The following is a 20,595-nucleotide window of genomic DNA, read 5'->3' on the forward strand; positions in this document are numbered from 1 at the left end:
TAACAGGCAAACCTGAAGATACAATGTTAAGCAAACAAGCCAGTCACAAAAGGGCAGGTATTACAGATTCTGCCTCTACCAGATCTAGAGCAGTCAAACTCTAGGACGGAAAGTAGAAAGAGAAGGAGGTGGCTGCCAATCACCAAGGGAAAGCACAGAAAAGCCATGCAAGGGATACAGAGTTTCAAATTTGAGAGAAGGAAAATGTTCTATGGTGGCTACCATTGGGCAACAGTGTGAACACGATTATCATTGAATCACACTTCAAGTTATTGAAAAGGGGGTCAGAAAGGTGGCAGAGCAGTAAAGAGCACTGGCTGCTCTTCTAAAGAGCCTGGGTTTGAGCCTCAGCACCAACATGGCAGCTCACCGCCATCTGTTTCATCCCTCTCCTGGCCAGTTTGGGCACCGTACATAAATGGTGCACCGACTTGCATGGAGGCAAAACACCCAGACACATAAAATAAAATCCTTAAAAGTTTTAAATAATCGATTTTATATTATGATGATTTTAGCTGTTTGTAGGTATTTATACATTTTATTTTTTAATTAAAAATAAATGTATTTTATTTATTGACATTTTAGGACAGAGTCTCAGTATGTGTCCCTGGAACCTGCCATGTGGACCTAGCTGGCATTTGTTTTTGAAGCAGGGTCTCAGGATGGATCCTAGGCTATCCTAGAACTTACTCTTTCCAGGCTCAGCCAGGGCCGCAGGCCCATATCACCACACTGGCTCAAAAAAATATATATGCATTTGAAAAGTCCGTCGTGTTTGGCATTTCTAGAGAAAGGGCTAGTAGCAACATTGGAATGTCCATATTTTCATATGTATTTTTTTTAAAGATTTATTTATTTATTATATATAAGTACACTGTAGTTGTCTTCAGACACACCAGAAGAGGGCATCAGATCTCATTACAGATGGTTGTGAGCCACCATGTGGTTGCTGGGATTTGAACTCAGGACCTCTGGAAGAGCAGTCAGTGCTCTTAACCTCTGAGCCATCTCTCCAGCCCTTCCAAATGTACTTTATAAACATTTTCAATTTTGTGAGAATCAGATGAAATCAACAAAATACATACACAGTGTACTGTGCATCGGGTACTGTGCACTGGGTATTATGCATTGGGTACTTTGCACTGGGTACTGTGCACTGGGTACTCTTATCACCCATTTCCCCACACTGACTCAAAAATACATGGATTTTAAAAGGCAGTTGTGATTATTGTCTCTAGAGCAAGGAGACAAGATTAACACTGGTTTCTGCATCAAAAAAAAAAAAAAAAAGATTCCAGACCAGGAAAGCTGAAGGGAAAAAAAAAAAAAAAAACTCAGAACAACAACAGCAGCAACAACAACAACAGACTTTTTACCTACTTGTGTTTTTGAGCATCCATCTGGTCCAGGCTATGTGTGCCTGGTGTGGGGCAGGGAGCAAACAGAACATCATCCGTGCCTATCATGGGCTTAGTGGCAGGTGAGGTCAATGATTCTCAACTCTTCATGGACCTCAGGATCCAATGGAAGGCTTTTCAAAGTGAATCGCTGGCCTTTACCCTTAGTAGTTTGGATTCAGAACTTTAGGGAGGAGCCCGGAACACCCACGTCTGGCAAGCCTTTGTGTGATCCAGATGTTGCTGGCCCCCAGATCACCCCTTAGGAAGTTCCTGTGTAGTGGGTCACTGTGCGTAAGGAAGCAGGAGCTAATGGCAGTAGGTGACAGGGGTTCATTTGGAGATGTATTCCAGCCCACTCCATCGATCTGCCCTAGAATAGCTCCAGAAGTCCCGGCAGAGGGGCTGTAGGGATTGAGAGCTGAACTGAGATAAACATGTGGGAGCCAGCCAAGTAGATAGAGACAGGCATTGCAGACAGGGGACACAGTACTGGCAAAGCTCAACCAATGAGACCCTGTGTTCTTGGACCCGATGGTCTTTCCAAGTCATGGGAGCTTGAGGGTGATAGGGAAAGTTATGAACAAGGAGGTAAGAGGCAGGTGAAGCAGGTCTCGAAGGATTTTAAGGAAACTAGACTTCATGAGCAGGACAGCAGGGAGCCAGCCTCAGCCAGCCTCTGGTGCCAAAAGCACCGAAGGACTAGAGCTAGGGCGTCCCTGGGAAAGTCCAGGGTGGGTACCTCAGAGGCTACGGAAAGTGGTGGTAACATGTTCGCCTGATTCTAGAATATTCTAGACCTAAGTTCTAGGTGCTTATAAACTCTCCTGCTGCGTGAGTTGTGCAGTGTTTTAGACAAGGCCTGTGGTGTTGTCCAACACAGTAGCCAAACAGCCACGTGGATTATGCTAATATAGTTAGCAGAGACTTGGTTGAAAGCCAGTCTCTCGGCGGTACTGGCACATTTCAAGGGTTTAGCAGCCATGTGTGGCACACAACATTCACCACACAAGTCCCACTGGACAGTACCAGTTCAGGAAGTGGTGGCAAGGGTTGTAGCCAAGACTCCCCAGGCGTTCTGGTTTTATAATATAAAAGCTGAAAGCAACAGGCTAGAGTTATCACTTAATAACACATATACTTATACATTTATAAGAAAAAATCCAAAGCTAGATAATTATAGATTCCTCATTTATACACACACACACACACACACACACACACACACACACACACACATTCAAGCTACAAATATATTCATTCATCCATGTTTGATAAGGAAAAGGAATTTTTCTTCAAGTCACCAAGAGGAATCCTAGAATCTTGCTTTGTAAAACTATCCCCAAACCCTATAAATAGCTGCCCGCATAAATTGAGAGAGGAAAAACACAGTCCAGATTAAAACCCTAAAAGGTCACATTTACCGCTTCCAAGTCAGCTAAGCTTTTAAAGCCTTCTCCATTGTCCGCTTAATTCAACCAAGTTCAATGCAGCACTGAAGCGATCGCGTTAGTTAATCCTTACTCCAAGAAGGGCAAGAAATGGTAGCGTGCCAAGCTGGAAACAAGTCCTGTGCCAAGGACACGAGTGGGTACTGATGGGAGGAGGAAATGAGTTGAGCTATAACACACACCCAAGAGGAAAGGTTAACCCTCGGGCTCACCAATGCAGCATTCGTTCTGAATGGTTTACAAAGCCCATAAAACAAAAATGGGTGACAGTTCCTAGAGATAACTAGGTTTCGCCATCCCAGTTCCTTGGGAAGGGAAGGAAGGAAGGCTCCTAAGTAGGGAGGGCCTGCTCTTCACCTCTCCTGAAGAATCCAGATTCCCAGAGAGTGGTACAAGCTGTCAATAGGCTAAATGCTCTGGTCCTGATGTTGAAGGACGGGTAGGTGTCTCTGCGAAGCATACACAGGTAGGCCAGAAACAGCTTCCGAATTCGAAAGTGTCTAGACTAGGCAGGTTTTCGGGTAGGATGGCTCAGAGGGGAAGAAGATTCAGTGTCTGTGTTGGTCAACCCCTGACCAATGGCCAGGATCTGAACCCCCATCCTCCCTCTCCATGGCCCTGTGTCCTGCCTGCGTCTGGATGCCTCACTCCACAATGCCTATCTCTTCCTGAGTCTGCCTGCCAGGACGTCAACTTCTAATCAGTTCTCCCCATCAAAGCTGTATACAAGGTCCAGGGAGAGATAATAAACAGAGCGGCAAGCAGAACACAAGAGACCGTGAGGGAAGAGCAAATTAGCATCACGTCATTACTAGAGGTGTGGACTTCAGCTTCTTCTCAGAAGCAAGGCGGGGCTGAGTGAGTAACTGAGGGAAAGGAGACTTAACATGGGAAACCTTGGATCACTGCAAAATGTAGCTGCTTAAAAATAAATGAGTAAAGCTATTTCTGGTGGGGACGAGACACTGACTTTGGAAGTTAGGCCAGCCTTCCCGCCCTCAATCAGGTGGCTTTATTAAGTTCTGTATTGGCTAGCACTCAGCACTCGAGAATAAAGGGGAGTATTATTACCACCCGACTCCCTCCTTCTGCCTTCTCAACTTGTATGCCCTTTTCTTTATAATTCTCAAATGACCCGACCTGACCAAATTTCCCCTATGTGAGCTTCCAAAAACCAGGCAGAAGAGCTGTTTTTAGGCAAGGGTACTTCAAATCCAATTACAGTTTCCATTCTGGTAAACAAGAGCTTCCTCGGGGCCTGCGAGCCACTCAGTCCTTATAAGGAGGCAGTGTGACTGTGGTGGATCCTCAGGTCCAAATCTTCCCGTAAACCCCGATCTTTTCAAACCCGTAGGCTGCTTGGAATGCACTTAATTTTCAAAGATAAGGTTAAAAACAGCCAATGTATTAACGGGGCTGCCAGCCCACACCTTCAATCCCAGCAGGCAGAAGGCAGAAGCAGGTGGATCTCTCACACCCAGAGTTCCCCACCAGCCAAGTCTCACAAACAAAACAAGAACAATGAAAGGACATTAGTAAACCAGATAAAGAAGTTTCATGTTAATGGACATACTTAGTAGTATGGTTGGAATGACAAAAAAACCAACCGAGCAACGGGGATTCTCCTAAGGGAGGGCAGCACAGCCCGAAGCCAAGAACTTCAGGAGAAATCTCTAGGAGGAAGCCAGAGTTCTAGCTAGTTCCCAAAGCAGCCTGACCTCCCAGTCCGCTCTCACTGCAAAGGCTGTGACTTCGATGGCAATAGGGAGACAAGCACTGGAGGCACATGCCTATTATCCCAGCAAGTGAGGCACTGAGGCAGGAGGATCACAAGGTAGAGGTCAGCCTGAGCTATGTGGGGAAACCCTGTCTCAAAAGATAAACCAAGACCCAATCATTAGCAAGGGGTCATCAGGCAACACAGAGTGTGACATCAATTTACCTGAACGTTCCTACTGGGGACTTAAGCTCCCCTAAAGTGGGGACAAAACTAAAACTAAACCCAAGAACAGAGCCCGAACTCCTTACACCAGTGCTTGACAAAGGAGCTCTAAGGAACAAGCTTCTCAGGTGCAGACTCCAGCCCGAATCGATGTGATCGGCAGAGCATTCGTCGTGTAAAGTGAATAGAGACACAGAAAGACGTGAAGACTATGTACCACATAAAGGCATATAAAGTGGCTAGAGATAACTACATAAAGAGAAATCTATAAAGGATAAGCTATAAGTAGTCTAATATATATTATATATACATATATAATATATATAAAGATACATATATGAAAGATAAATTATACAAAGTATGTCTAAAGATAAATATATAAAATAAAGAAATTATACATCTAAGGTTTCCATACGTATGCTTACAAAGTCTTTATAGATAAGAATATAAAGACAAATGGATGTGATCCCCATCCTCTTATACCCGGAGTCTGTGTGGAAAGAGTGGTAGACACCTACCGTGTCTAGAGAGAACTGCAGAGGAGAGTTTCAGCAGACACTCTGGAGCAAGGGCTGGGCATCCTGGGCTTGCTCTGTCTCGGAGTGGCTGTAGGTAACGGCTGGGTAAAAAAAGGATGGTGGTGGGAAGAGGGCCCGGAAAGTGGGCGGGCCAAAGCTAGGAAGGTGTTATGGACCAGAGGCACTTGTAACTTGGACATTGAAGCAATTGGAGGCCAGGAGGGGCTGCCTGGGATTGGGACAAGCATTTCCTGAATTTTAGACAAGGTACTAGCTTCTGGTGAGCAATGTGGCTCCTGCCTTTATAAATATTAAGTCCTTAAGACTAAGGGGAGACCAGTATCTAGCTTAAAGACATTTTAAACTTTATTTTTTATTATCTATCTATCTATCTATCTATCTATCTATCTATCTATCTATCTATCTATCTATCTATTTATTTATGGATTTGTGTGTGTGTGTGTGTGTGTGTGTGTGTGTGTATTACCATGTGCCCTATGTACCCTCAGAGCCCAGAGGTATGTGTTAGATACCCCTAGAGCTGGAGTTACAGAGCTGGAGTTGTGAGCTTTCAATGTAGGTTCTAGGGAACAAAAATGGACCCAGGTCTTCTGCAAGAGCAGTAAACTACTCTTAAGCCTTGAGCCCTCTTTCCAGCCCCAAGGAATAGTACACTGTACTAGAGAAGTAACAGGCAAAGGAGAGCATGAAGAAGAGAATCTTAGATTCCCTGGGACAAGGGAGGAGGTGTGGAGGTCTAAAGCAGCCATAGAGCCTAGGGAAGCAGTAAGCTAGCAATTCTCTGTGTCAAGAGCCTGAGGCTATCAAAACCCTCACTCTCCTAATCAGATACGTGTTTTGGAAATGATCCCCGTGACCAGCTACTCCAGATTAGACAGTGTTAATCTGCACTAAAACAAGACGGAAGAAAGTTCCTCTCACCTCTGAAAGTAGGATACGGAAGGAGGCCTACAAGACATGGCAGGCAGGCCCTCCACAAACCAACACCTTTCCCAGATCATTCCACAGGACAGGAGTAAGTCATGAAGACCCCCGTTTCTAGTGTTAAGGGAGCATTCTCCAGCTGAACGTTGTGAGTGTAGACATTCCACACATTACTGAGCTGGCCTTTGGTGTCCCCATCTGTGCACACAGGGTATTTTGTTAGAGGAGGGTGGTTCTTTTATGTCCATATTACCAAAGGAAGCTAACTTTAAAACCACTTATTCCATTCAGCAGAGGCAACACTAGCCTTCCACATGCTCCAGACAAACACTTGGCGTTGCGTGTACTCCACTCCCTCCTGCCATGCTCCTACCCACTAGCAAGCTATTGGCTTGACTTCACTGTTTCCAGACTTAAAGTCTAATGCCGCCATCTTGCTCCACACCTGGGTAAAACTCAGGTTTCTATCACCCAGCATTGGTCCTTTTCTTGGTTTCCTTCTTTCCTCATCATCTGCAGTCCAACTTCAACACAGAAGGCAGCAGATTCTTCCAGAAGGTAATTTAGATGGGATACACCCCTACCCAAAGCTGTCATAGTTCCATTTCTCTCAGTGACAGCCTCAAATCTACCTGCTCTCTCCCATTCATTTCATCCATCCACACTCCCTCTGATCCCACCACAAAAGTTCTCAGAGCTGGACAACATCAGTCACTAAACCCATTTCCTGCAGTGACCACAGGGCGTACAACCCTTCGATGTCCCATCACCTTATTCTACATAACACCTTTGCTTTGGTTTTTTCATTTTTTGAGACAGAGTTTCCCTGCATAGCCTTGGCTGTTCTGAAATTTCTCTATAGACCAGGCTGGCCTCAAACTCCCAGAGGTCCCCTTGCCTCTCAAAAGCTGGGATCAAAGGCATGTGGCACCATCCCCTGGCTATCAATAATACTTTTAAAGAAAGTCTGCTAGGCTGGAGAGATGGCTCAGTGGTTAAGAACACTGACTGCTCTTCCAGAGGTCCTGAGTTCAAATCCCAGCAACCACATGGTGGCTCACAACCATCTGTAATAAGATCTGATGCCCTCTTCTGGTGTGTTTGAAAACAACTACAGTGTACTTATATATAATAAATAAATCTTAAAAAGAAAGTCTAATTACTACTTTTAAAGTTTGTAGCCCTATCTTGCTAGTCCCTTCTGTACATTCCTCTTTTTTTAAAAAAAAAAAGTTATTCTCTCTCATCCTGTGTATATATGTTTTAGGGTGTGTGTGTGTGTGTGTGTGTGTGTGTGTGTGTGTGTGTGTGTGTGTGTGTGTGGCTGTAGAGGCCCGAGGTGAACTACAACTGGCTGAATTACTTCCCAACATATTTTATGAGGCAAGGTTTCTCACTGAACCTGGGACTCACTGCGTCAGCCACACTGATTGGCCAGCGAGTCCCAGGGATCTTCCTGAGTCTGCTTACCCTCACAGGTATTACCACAGAGTCCAGATCTAACTCAGGAGCTCTTGTACTTTGCTGACTAGGGATCTTCCTACATCATCGCTTCCCATCCTCTACCAAACGGAAATGCCTACATGGTGTCCCTACTCACCAGAATGGACATTTCTGGAGGGAAAGACTTTGCTTCTGTCTGTCCATCACACCCATACCCAGGCCAAGGAAAGACACAATCACAGCAAACACCAGAATATTTGCCCAATAGCTGAAAGGTCACCTTGTTAACCAGGCCTCTTAGCAGGCAGTGTAAAGTCACCAATCCTCGCCTCTTTTCTACCCTTCATAGTACTTCCCTCATGGTATTGATCATTAATATTTGGGTAATTTATCTCCTGTGGTATTGGGGATTGAACCCAAGGCCCTGAATGTGCCAGGCAAGTGCTCTAACACCAAGGTACACATCCTAAAGTGGGTTTTGCTCTCTAGCCATATGGCACTGAATGTTAGCTGCTATACCCAGAGTGCCTAGGAATGACTAGAAAGGGTGGGTACTCAAATATTTGGAAAGGGAGGGGAAGGAAAAAAAGGAGTGCAGGGGTGAGGGAAAAGGGAGGGAGTAGAAAGCAGAGAGGGAGGAGGAAAAGGAGAAGGAAGGAAAGGGAAGGAGGAATTATTCCTCTATAGTAAAAGATCATAACTGAGTGTTCTACAAATGGAAACAAACACAGGTCATTAACTGGTTCTATCTATAGTAAGAGTATCTGACGGGTGCTGAGAATTTATTAGGCAATCATTTCAGACCCGTCCACCCCTACCTATGTTGCTGTAACCAAATCAAAGGGACCATCTAGCAATCATGCCAGAACAAGGAACAGACAGGGCACTGGAAGGCCATCGAAGAGAGCGTGAGTCACCGAAAATCAGCAATGATTATTATTTGCAGGGCTGCTTTCTTCCAGAGTTTTCTGAACAATGAATGAAAGGGGTTGGCGGAGCTTGCTTTCCGGCGTTTTAAACCAGGTGAGTTGACTTTCAGGTTCCATCCAGTTGAGAGATGATATTGCACACTGGGAAAACAAAGGGCCACCCAGGCGCTCTTTCCTCCAGTGTGACTTGTGTGGCATACCACCTACAATGCTAATGATCTCCACAAATGTACCACCTCAGTTCCTCAGTTACTTCCTCCTGGGGGCATATATTTGTCTTCATACACCACACAGTGAGGCTCCGCCATTCTAAGGAGTTGTTTTAATGATCTGGCTTAATTATCTTCTCTATGTAGAAAGTACAGCAAGCCAGGTGAAATTAGGATGTGGGGCTGGGGTGGGCCAGTCAGAGAGAGACCAGCTTGTGTTCCGGCAGCCCAGGAGATTGCCAACATGATTGACCATAGTGAACCTTCTGTTCCCTCTTTACCTTTTCAGAGCTTGCTCTCTACTAACCAGAGTCACTTTGTGTCTTTATAGGTGATCAGGAGCAAGTCATAAGAAAACCAATATGACTAAAGGCTGGGTTGTAGCTCAGTGCTGGAATATTTGCCTAGAATGAGCAAGGGCCTGGAACGTTACCCAGTAAGCCAAACAGCAAAGGTTCTCTAGTGTGTGTGTGTGTGTGTGTGTGTGTGTGTGTGTGTGTGTGTGTGTGTGTGTGTGTGTGTTTCTCATGTAGCCCAGGCTAGCTAGATACAAACTTTCTATATAGCCAAAGATGGCTTTGAACTCTTGATCGTTTTATAGAAGTTACTCAAAAGTCAGGCACCTGCATGTTTCTGAACAAAGCCAGTGGAAAAAACAGTTGGCTTCCCTGACTCCACCTGTGGTCTCTATGTCACCTGCTTTTGTGTGGAAGGTTTCCCAGCTTTTTCCTCTACCTATCTTAGTAGTAAGCGGGGAGCAGAATCCAGTGTGAGAAACTCCCTAGACTTCAGTCTGTTCTGTAGCTGCCGGACTCTAGATAAGCCCAAGTGACAATCACGACTCACTCTCATTCCCTCTGGAGGAGAGGGACATATGAACAGATTTATAGATGCAGAGACTGCCTCTAGACACTTAACCACCAGACTCAGAATGGTTATAAACCTTGGAGAAAGGAGCTAGGTAGGTGGGGTGAGAAAGATGATACAAAGACATAATTTCCCTTCCCAGCAGCTTGCGCCTTTGAAGGGTGTACCATTGCATGCATTGCTTAGGCTAAACGTCAGACTAGGTGAGGTGACTATGATTTTAGCACTCAGAAGGCTAAAGCAGGAAGACAAATTGAGACTAGCTTTGGCTGAACAGCAAGACATAGACAGACAGACTGACAGACAGATGGGTATATGGTAGGTAGATGGGTAGAGATATGTAGATAGATAGGTAGATGGGTAGATGGATAAATGTGTAATAGGTGGATATAGATGATAAAGATAGATATAGATAGATGATTATATGTATATATACATATACATATATATACATATATATATATATATATATATATATATATATATAAAGATAGCTAGATGACAGGTCAATGGTAGATCAAATTTAACCAATCAAAAACAAATAACATAAAATTAAAAACTAAAGGTCAGAAAATTGCTTTTGTGGGAACACTTCATCAGGAAATAACAAGGGTCACATTTTCACATCTTTTTTTTTTTTTTTCGGAGCTGGGGACCGAACCCAGGGCCTTGCCCTTGCTAGGCAAGCACTCTACCACTGAGCTAAATCCCCAACCCCTCATTTTCACATCTTAACTGAGGGTGCTGACCTGTGAAGAGTTTAGAGCTGCACGATGACCTCTCCAAAGGAAGGGGATCCTTCAGTCTTACTGTCTGTCTTTGACCTGATGTTAGTCATCGATTGCTACCTAACAAAATCCACCTAAAGGAGAACTTCATACATCAGCTTCAGGGATGCAGGAAGCTGGGCATAACCCAGGCTGTAGTTAAGATGCTGGCTGGGTTGCAATCCTGTGAAGATTCAGTCAGGGAGGATCCGATAACAAACTTATTCTCAGGGCTGTTGTTGGGATTCAGTTTCTCATGGACACTTAGCTGGAGGCCACTCCATGTCTTTGCCACCTTGCCTTTCCCCTGTGGCAGATACAATATGGCAGCTGGCTTCTCTCAGACCAAAAAAAAAATAAATAAATAAAAAAAAATTAAAAATTAAAAATTAAAAAAAAAGCCAAAGAATTCAAGAAAGAGGAATGGGTTTCTTTGCATAATGTAGCTTCAGAGAAACTGTTAACTCATAAGAGAGACAAATCAGGGAAGACCCCTATGTCAATGTTCCTTTCTTTATTTTTGGCTAAAAAGCTATTGTGCAAGTTGGATATGCCCAATCCACATATCTTTATACATTTGTCCCATGATATTGAGAATAACATGCCCCAAAATATATCCACTATCTGTCCAAGGTATAACCTTAAACTGAGCATGCTCTGTGCCATACTCCTCAACTGGGCATCTTGGGAATGGGCCGACTCTTATGTGAACGTGTGTAGGCTCCCTAAGTAAAATCCCTTTCTTCCTTTATTGCTTGGAAGTGCCCCTGTTCTCTCTCGCCTGTTGCAGGCAATAGATGTTTCTCTACTCTTTGACGTCATAGCTGTGCCAGTTGTGACTTCGGATGAACCCAACTGTAAATGGACCATGTTAGATTACAGTGTGACCCCCTCCCTTCTGGCCATAGTCTCTTCATGAGGCTGGCTAGCTAGGTTTAACCTCCACTCATTTCAAGATTACTCAGAAACATTAGAAGTCAAGGAAGCATGAGGAAGCAGACGCTTCATCAGGATCCAAATTTGGTCAAGGCAGCTTTCGGGGAGCCAGCCTGAGAGGTCCGGTAGTAAAACAAAACCCAGAGAAATTACATAAGGCTCCTCAGAAGCTTTAGTGGGGCCCAAATATGGTCAAAAGTAGTCTGAGAAGTCTTTTCTGGAACAACTTTAAGAAGTCTAGCAGAAAAAAAAAAGAAAACCACAGAGAAATCACTTCACCCAAGTTGGTTTCCGGAGGTGCAGGGACTCACGGACAGGACTGGGAGGGAGGCTGCTGAGAAGTCACGTTTTAAATCTAGGCTCACTTGTAAAATGTGTTCATTTGGTGTTCGCTTTTTAAATCTTAGCAATGTTGGACATGGTGTTAATATTTCATGTCGTGGTAATTAACAATAAAACTCGATTTGTACACTAAAAGAAGATATTTGAGTAAAATGTTGAACTTTCTTTTTCAGCCAAATCGATTATAAAAATTGACATCAGAGGCCAAAGAAGGCTACTAACTCAACCCCATGTTTATGGTTCCCAAAACACAGTGAAGTTTGGGGTTGGAGAGATGGATCAATGTGTTAAAGCACTTGCCACCAAACCTGACAGGCCTGAGTGCTGTTCCTGGGACCCGTGTGAAAGAACTTCCCTGCAAGTTGTCCTCTGGCTTCCACAGGTACACCCTACCCCAACCCCAACCCCAACCCCCGCTCCCCACGCACACAGGCCAAATAGGTAAACACAATTTAAAAATTTCACAAGATTGTCTGTAAATGTAAATTTGTTCTGGGTAGATATCAATGAGCACAGAGAAAAATTTCTAAAGCTAAGTAGGGAAGACCAGAGTAAATAAACCTTTTAAATTACGCACTTGTGTAAGTCCTTGAAAAGGTTAAAAATACGTTCAACATATTGAAGTTCCTTAGAAAATGTGTAACTTTACCATGACTGCAAATGCAGCCAAAGGTTTTATAGGACTGGCTGGACTGGACAAGAAGTCTGTGTGGCTGGCTCCCAGGTCCCTGTGCACAGCTGTGAAGAATATCCTGTTGTGTGTTTACATATATTCATGCTTCGGGAATTTAACAATTAAAGCTATGATGGGCTGGCTTCCGCTGCAGAGCCAGTGGGAGAAGGAAAACGTCGACTTCTGGGAAGACGTGGGGAGGGGAGGTCACAATGACTTGGCAAAGGGGGATTCTGGAGTTTGCCAGTTGTACTGGAGGCTGCAGGAACTCATCTCCACTCCAGGAAATAGAATTGCTCGATCTTTACTGTCCACAGCTCTCAGAATTTCTTAATTGTTTTTAACCAGAAGGGATTATCTTGTAGAAATAATATCGTAAATAATATGGCGGTGCTGTTTATCTTATGGATGGATTTACACAGGGGGACGATTTGGGTCTAGATTTCTTTCTGTAGTTCATTTCTCAGCCTGCCCAGGCTCCTTTGCACCCTAAGTGATTAGGAAATGACGTCCAACTAGTCAAGAGCCCAGTCTCAACAGCCACACCCATGATCTTCCATGATTTATACAGATGACAATTTCCTTCTTTTAGCAATGCTTCTCACTTGCAGGGTGTGGTCTGGCCAATGCTGGCTGCCTAGAGGATAGTTTGGGGTCAGCCAGCTCTTTACAGGCTAAAAAACGGGCTTGAAGACTATTCACACAAACACAGATACGTAGATGTGAATAATCTCCAAGAATATCAGAAAGCAGGTCTTCTGAATACAACCACCTACTTGAAGTCTCCTGGGAAATCTCAGAAAGAGAAGGCACCCGGCATAAGAACTTCTGCCTACTTATTTATACATCTATGTATGTATGTATGTATGTATGTATGTATGTATGTATGTATGTATATATGTATGATGTATACATGTATGCATGTATCTAGCTATCTACATATATATCTAAATATGTATATATACATGTATGTTTGTATCTAGCTATCTACATATATATGTAGCCTACATATATATGTGTGTGTGTGTATGTACACATGCATATATGTATCTAACTAGCTACATATGTATCTATTTTTAGATGTTATGTATCTAGCTATCTATATGTATGCATGTAATCCACTATCTACTGTCTGTCTATCTATCCATCTATCCATCTACCTATCTACCTATCTACCTACCTACCTATCTATCTACCTATCTACCTATCTACCTACCTATCTAACTATCCATCTATCTATCCATCCATCCATCCATCCATCCATCCATCCATCCATCCATCCATCCATCCATCAGTTTGGTTTTGGTTTTGTGAGATAGAGTTTCATGCAGCCCAAGCTGGCTTCAAACTATGTGGTTGGATTTGAATTCCTTATCCTCCTCCCACTCTCTACCTTCCAAGTACTCAGATTATAGGCATGAAACATGATTATGTCCAGTGACTTCAGTTTTATTTTACTTATTTTAAAAATTATTAGTGTGTGTGTGTGTTGGTGGAGGTGTTTCCTTCTGCCATGGGCATCCCGGGGATCAAACTCAGGTCTTCAGCAAATATTTCACCCACTGAGTCAGTCATCTGACTAGCCCCCAATCTCTTCCATTGTAAAAGCTCTTATGTGACTTCAAGGGACAATTGGCTAGACTGGGCTCCTGACTTGCTTAATTGAGATATGATGTGAATCTGGGTCTTGTTGATACATGAGCAACTGCGTTGACTCCTACAACTGGATTGGGTCCATCTGGAGAGTTTTGGTCAGTTTGGTCTATACTACAAAGTAGTTAAAATCATCAGTGGCAGAGCAAAAGAGAAGAGTACAGCTTAGGTGGGGACTCCTTTCACTGGAGCACAGCTTGGGTGGGAACTCCTTTCACTGGAGCATATAGCTTGGGAGGGGACTCCTTTCACTGGAGCACTCAGTGAAGAATATACAGAAATGACCCTTGGGCCACAAGTCTGTGAGAAGGCGCCACGCTGACAAAGAGAGTTTCAGGCAATAAAGCAGCAGTGTGAAAGTCCTGTACAGGAAGTGATTTGTCATGATCCAGACTGAAGCTGCTTAGCTAGGAAAAGGGACGGGACAGGAGAAGGGTGAGCAAGCACAGGAGAGGAGGCAGCCATCCCTATCCTACAATGTTAAAAGGTTTACATCTAGGGGTACGAAAGTCCCAGGATCTGACTAGTCTAGTTGGAGGGAGCAGGGTGAAACGTGTGTGTCCATTAGGATGCTATTGGAATAACTCCAGGTAGGAAGGAGGCTGGCTTGAACTGAGCAGGTGACAATAGACAAAGTAATCTACTGGTCTGTGGACCATTTGGACATACATAGAAGCTGCAGAAGACATTGGGCTGTAAAGGGAATTAGGGCATAGTTTAGAATAATCCAAGTCAAATCCAAGTCCAGGTTCAGGTATTATCTAAGCATAGGCTAGAGAGTTATTATCTTCCAAAATTGTCAGAGTTCAATTCTCTGTAGGCAAGGATGGCTCATCACCATTATCACCCTGACGAGACTTAGAAACACCACGGAGACACACCTCTGGGCACGAGTGTTATGGTGTTTCCAGAAAGATTTCACTGAGAAGGGAAGATGCACGCTGAACATGGGATGCACCGCTCCATGGGTTGAGGTCCAAGGGCAAAAGCAAGCGAGAACTACCATTTCTTTGTCTCTCTCTGCTTTCTGTCCCTCGGGACAGTGTCACTAGCTACCTCACAGTTCTAGACCATGCCTTCCCTGGCATGCTGGAAAAAGTATGAGCAAAATTAACCCTTTCCACTCCCTTAAGTTGCCTTTTGGCAGGTTCAACGAGACCAAGAATAGTAGCAAGAAATTGTCTGGGACTATCCTAGGAACCACATTACTATAGGAAAAGTCCTACATGTGGGCCAGAATAAAAATTCTCAACCCAACGCCACTGTCATTTTGGTAATTTTGAACAGGATACTTCACTGTTGGGGACACAGGGTGTCCATACACTACAGAATGTTTTCCAGTACTGTGGTCTCTACCATTAGAGACTAGACACATACCCTGAGTTGTAACATCCTCAGTCACAACTTGGGGGCAAAATGACTCAGATTAGGTTGGAGACATGATACCAAAAATCCTTGATGAACCAGCACCTGTCCTCAATCTAAAACAAAACAAAACAAACAAACAAACAAACAAAAAAACCAAAGCAACAAAAACCACAGCAAAAACAGAGTTATACAAGTCACCCCAGTGTTCTTATGTTTTGGTTTTATGGACAAGCACATTAAATTGATTGACTCAATCCAGAACAAGTACTGAACTTTTTACTTTGCCCCATTCCATTAGTGTTCAACAAGTCCCAAGATAATTGTATGATCTTAAAATTCATGGTACCTCGTCTTCGGATAGTATCACACTCATACAGTGAGAGAGTAAAGCTGTTTTTAACCCCTGCTTGCAAATGATTCATAGTTCAGAATTACAGAACGATCTAAGAATTTCCAAGTCCTATTTCTAAAGAGATACGTAACCTATAGACCAAGATGTCAAAAGAACCCAATTTTCCAAAGTAGGTACCAACTTTGAAAACAGAGGAAAGGGAGGAATAAGCAGCCATGTTGTGGCATTTACAAAGCACAGCAGTTGGAGTCACAGGCTGTTCTGGGCTGAGCTATGTAGGTGCCGGAAATCAGACTTGGGCTCTCTGGAAGAGCCGTACATTAAGCACTGAGGAACGCTTCCATCCCTACTAAAACACTTTCATGAGCAAATTCTTTTGCTGCTTCATTCAGTTATGCCACAACCCCCAGCTGGACGGGTTTAAATGAGTAGGACTCTGAGATTACATCCAGACACAACAAGAACACATTTGTTTAAAAAAAATAAAAACAAAACCCTACTGCTGTCACCTTGAGCAGATGAGTAGCCAGAAAGATGTAACTATGTGTCCCTATGAGCAGGCTAGTACCTTTGAAGTATTCACTCAAAGTCTTAACTACCATACATTCTACTGGTTTTTGCCGGTGCTGTGTGGTTGCGTTTTGGTTTCATTGTGTAGGCCCAGCTAATTTGCAGCCTCAAACTCCCTGCGATCTTCTTTTTTTTTTTTTTTTAAAGATTTATTTATTTATCATATACAAGTACACTGTAGCTGTCTTCAGACACACCAGAAGAGGGCATCGGATCCCATTACAGATGGTTGTGAGCCACCATGTGGTTGCTGGGAATTGAACTCAGGACCTCTGGAAGAGCAGTCGGTGCTCTAACCACTGAGCCATCTCTCCAGCCCCCCCCCCTGCGATCTTCTTATCTTAGCCTCTAGAACTATAAGCACCTACCACATACTTAGCTGGAACTACAAGCACCTACCACAGCCAGTTTTATGCTCTGTCTCTCACCACAATGTAAAAAGGGCACAGAGAGCAGGCCCAAGAGGGTCTTCTAGGGGAGGCTGTTCTTGAAGGATGTGACGGCAACTGCATAGGAAAGAATGTCCCAGTCAGCAAGAACAGCATGTGCCAAGACCCTGGCTGGGTAGGAACTTAGTGCTATGTTTGATATCTGTGGAAAGCAATAAGAGTTCAGGGGTAAGGGGGCCCAGATCTGGGAAACATAGATAGAGCAGGGTGGGCCAGAGAGATGGCTCAGTTGTTAAAGGCTAAGCCTCACAACTAATAACATAAGATAGAACAGGCCAAGCCAAGTTGTAAAGGGCCTGATAGGAATCATTAACAGATTTCTAAGTAGAGGTACAGCTCTTGATTTCTGTCTTTGGCCAATAAGCCAAACAAACAGAAGCGAGTCTCGAATAGGGAGGCCCGTGCAGATGCTCCTGCAGGGTCAGTGACAGCGCTCCTAAGGGCTTGGGCCAGGAAAACAGAGTGGAGTAAAAGACAGAGGGTAGGAACTATCTCTTCTAAATAGACTTTTGGTCTTGATGACAGGTTCGATTTGAGGACCTAAGAGATGTTTCTGACAACTCTTGACTTCTGACTCAAATGGCTCAAATGTAACTTGGGCATAGAAGTGGGTTTAAGAGAGGGAGAACCTCACTCCTGGGACACAAGAGCATGGCCAAGGTCACACTTGAAGTGGAGTCACAGGGTGAGGCTGGAGACACATCTTTGGGAAGCATCAAGCCAGCCAGGGTTCGAGATCCTCCAAGGACACATCGAGAAAGCCCAGGGAAGTAGCGCTCCTTGATAATATGGTGCTCCTTGACATTGGCATCAGCCCTGGATTATAGACTTATATTTGTAGAATATACATCTAATGTTGAGTAACAAAGTGTATAAAATGTCTCAGAATAGTTCTCATCTGCAAGGCGTTTCCTTCTACACTGAACTCCTTTCTCCTGAAGCAAGGGTCATTGTTAAGACACTCCAATATCAACTTATTTCACACCTCCTTTGCTCGAAAATTTGATTTGGAATAAAGTCTCACTCTGAAAGCCAGGGTAACCTCAAACTTGGGGAAGGAAATTCACCTTCCTCTGCCTCCAGAGTTATGGGATCACAAGAATGTACCATCTCAGTGTTTTGTTTATATTTGTTCTTTTTTTTTTTTCTCTATCCCTACAGTCCTGTGAACTCCACAGCAAGAAACATCGTGTTTGCTTTGTTCATGTAGCTGACCCAGGGCTTGAAGTATAAGGTGGGTGTGAATTGTTAGAAGAAATGGCTCCTCTTGCGGCCCTGTGTGGACTCCCCATGGATCAACTCCTTACCCATGATTCCTGTGACCCATTCCCTTTTCTGAACACGCTCCTCTCTCACCCTAGCAAACTGGGACCACGCACTGGGGGGTAAACAGTCAGGTTCTCTGACCTAGACCAGAGACCAGATGTACATATTTCGGAGGAATGTCTTTAGAATCTCTAACCAGTCACCCCAACAAAGCTTATTGGGTACGCAGGCCTTAGAAACTCAGAGGTCTGCAGCTCACGCTCAGCCAAGGAATTTACCTTTGCCCCTCCCCTCTTCACCTATTCTCATTCTCTCTCTCTCTCTCTCTCTCTCTCTCTCTCTCTCTGTGTGTGTGTGTGTGTGTGTGTGTGTGTGTGAGTATGTGTGTGAGATCTGCCCAGACATCCTGTAGCCTTTCAGTTTATCAACTTACATCCATGTTCATATATCTGTGTAGATACTATCTCATCCTCTAAATGACGTCTGACTTGATCTGATGGCTTTATCATAATTTGCCTCTTGTCTGGTCTCTTGGCTTAGGATCTCCCATGCCAGTCTAGTCTAAAAATAGCAACCACAGTGACCCAAGCCAGATCACACCCCTTCAATGAGTGACATCCTTCACTGTATCTCTAGTAAGGTCAAAGCCAAAGTCCTTACAAAGCCTAGCAGGTCTTTCCCTAGCCCTCCCCTCACAGCTCTCTTCTCACCTTCGCACTTCCAGTTTGTTTTCTCACTTGTGTTTACTGAGACAGGTTCCTGCTATACAGTGCAGACAGCTACAGAGTCCTCCTGCCTCAGTCAAATGCAGGCATACAGGCAAGTGGGAAGTTACAGGCAGACATATATATTCATCTGGCTTCTCTCTCTCTCTCTCCACTCATCAGACAAACCGGGCATTTCTCCTTTAAGACCTCTACCCTGCACACATGCTCCTCACCCATGCACCTCACCCCTGCCTCAGATACACTATTGGTCCTCCTCTCCCCTCTCCACTCAAGTCTTTGTGCATGGGTCACCTTGTCAAGGCTCCAGGAAACTCCGCTTTCAATGCAAAGTCATGTCCTTGCTGGCCCATTCTCCTGTTATCTCAGAGCACATATCTTGGTGTACAATATATAGTCACCCGGTTTGTTATGTATACGTAGCAACTACTGTCTGTTGCCTCTTGGATTTGAGTTCCTAAAGGACATGTTACTCTGCTAGTTCACTGACACAGGCCAACGCTGGTCAGACAGACCTTCAGGGTGTTGGACTTGTCCATTGATCCAGTGAGGCCTCAATAGGTGCTTGGAATGTTGTACATATTTAAAAAGGCCTCTCTAGGGCATGACATAGGAGATGGGAAGCCCCAATCACAGGAGAACTTCAGGCAATAAAGCTGCGACTCAAGAAATGGGACTAATTCTTCTCTAAAATTTCAGAGGCCTGGCCATATGTCTCCTGTCTTAATAGCCTTGGTCTCAAAGATCTTAAAGATCTAAGACATGTTAGATGCTACACAGATCACTGTAGGGTGCTCTGAGAGTCCCACATTGACTCCTAAATGCTTCATACCTCCATCCATAGCAGAGAGAGCATAAGATGGATGGATGTATAAATGGTCATCAAGTCGACTTAAACGATTCTCCCTTTTCCTCCCTGTGGCTATGATTAACATGAGGTAGGAAAGAGGGATTCTTCTCAGGTAGTATTTGTGGTTGAAGTTTCATCGTTTTATGTTGTTTCATTTACTTTAAAAGAAAATCCTACTCTTTTTTTTTTCTTTTCTTTTCTTTTTTTTTTCGGAGCTGGGGACCGAACCCAGGGCCTTGCGCTTGCTAGGCAAGAAAATCCTACTCTTAAAATGTTCAAATTCCCATTTGGACAATTTTCAGGAGGTAGAATGACTACAACCTCATCTGAAATGTTACTATTCTCTAAAGAATACAGCTGTTAGCATGACAGACTGACATTCAGTAGTTCCCAGGAGTAAGCCACACAGAGAAGTGTGTTCTTCCTGTGTGTCTATTGGTTGGGTTTGGTTTTCTTGAGATAGACTTGAATGTAGCCTGAGATATGCGGCTGAAGCTGGCCTTGAACTTGATCTTCCTGCCTCTACCCTCCCAAGTAGTAGGATTACAGGAATGTGCCACTACACCAGTAAATACACTTTCCACCCCTACTCCCACCTTATGCTAAGGATTGAGCCCAGGGCACCCTGTGCACTAGGCAAGCACTCTTCCACTGAGCTGTACTCCATGATGTTGAGTTTTTTGTTTGTTTGCTTGCTTGTTATTTAGGAAGGCTCTTGCTACATAGCTCAGGCTGGCCTCAAATGTGTGATTCTCCTCCCCTCTCTGCCTCTTGAATGAATTAGATACTCTGGATCATGCCCAACCTGTTTGAGCATCTCCTTAAGGAGAAACAACAGTTGGGAACCCTGCTATGCTTTAGTATACAAATGGTCCTTTGAGACTTTTTTTTTTTGAAGGCTGTCCATTCTACCCCAAACCAAAAAACAACCTGATACTTAAAT

At 44.0% G+C, this 20,595-nt stretch overlaps 1 protein-coding gene across 3 annotated transcripts in view; it reads right to left on the reverse strand.

Moving 5' to 3' along the window:
• The window catches only part of Atp8b1 (ATPase phospholipid transporting 8B1), a 140,126-nt gene that overhangs the window by 112,422 nt on the left and 7,109 nt on the right, over positions 1-20,595 (reverse strand). Inside the window, exon 1 of one of the 3 annotated variants that reach the window (XM_087592413.1) lies at positions 2,822-2,986. The gene's annotated coding sequence lies outside the window, so the exon portion shown is untranslated. 3 annotated transcript variants of the gene reach the window in all.

The sequence above is a fragment of the Rattus norvegicus genome, chromosome 18 (assembly GCF_021556685.1).
Source record: "Rattus norvegicus strain SHRSP/BbbUtx chromosome 18, alternate assembly SHRSP_T2T, whole genome shotgun sequence".
Taxonomy (NCBI): Eukaryota; Metazoa; Chordata; class Mammalia; order Rodentia; family Muridae; genus Rattus; species Rattus norvegicus.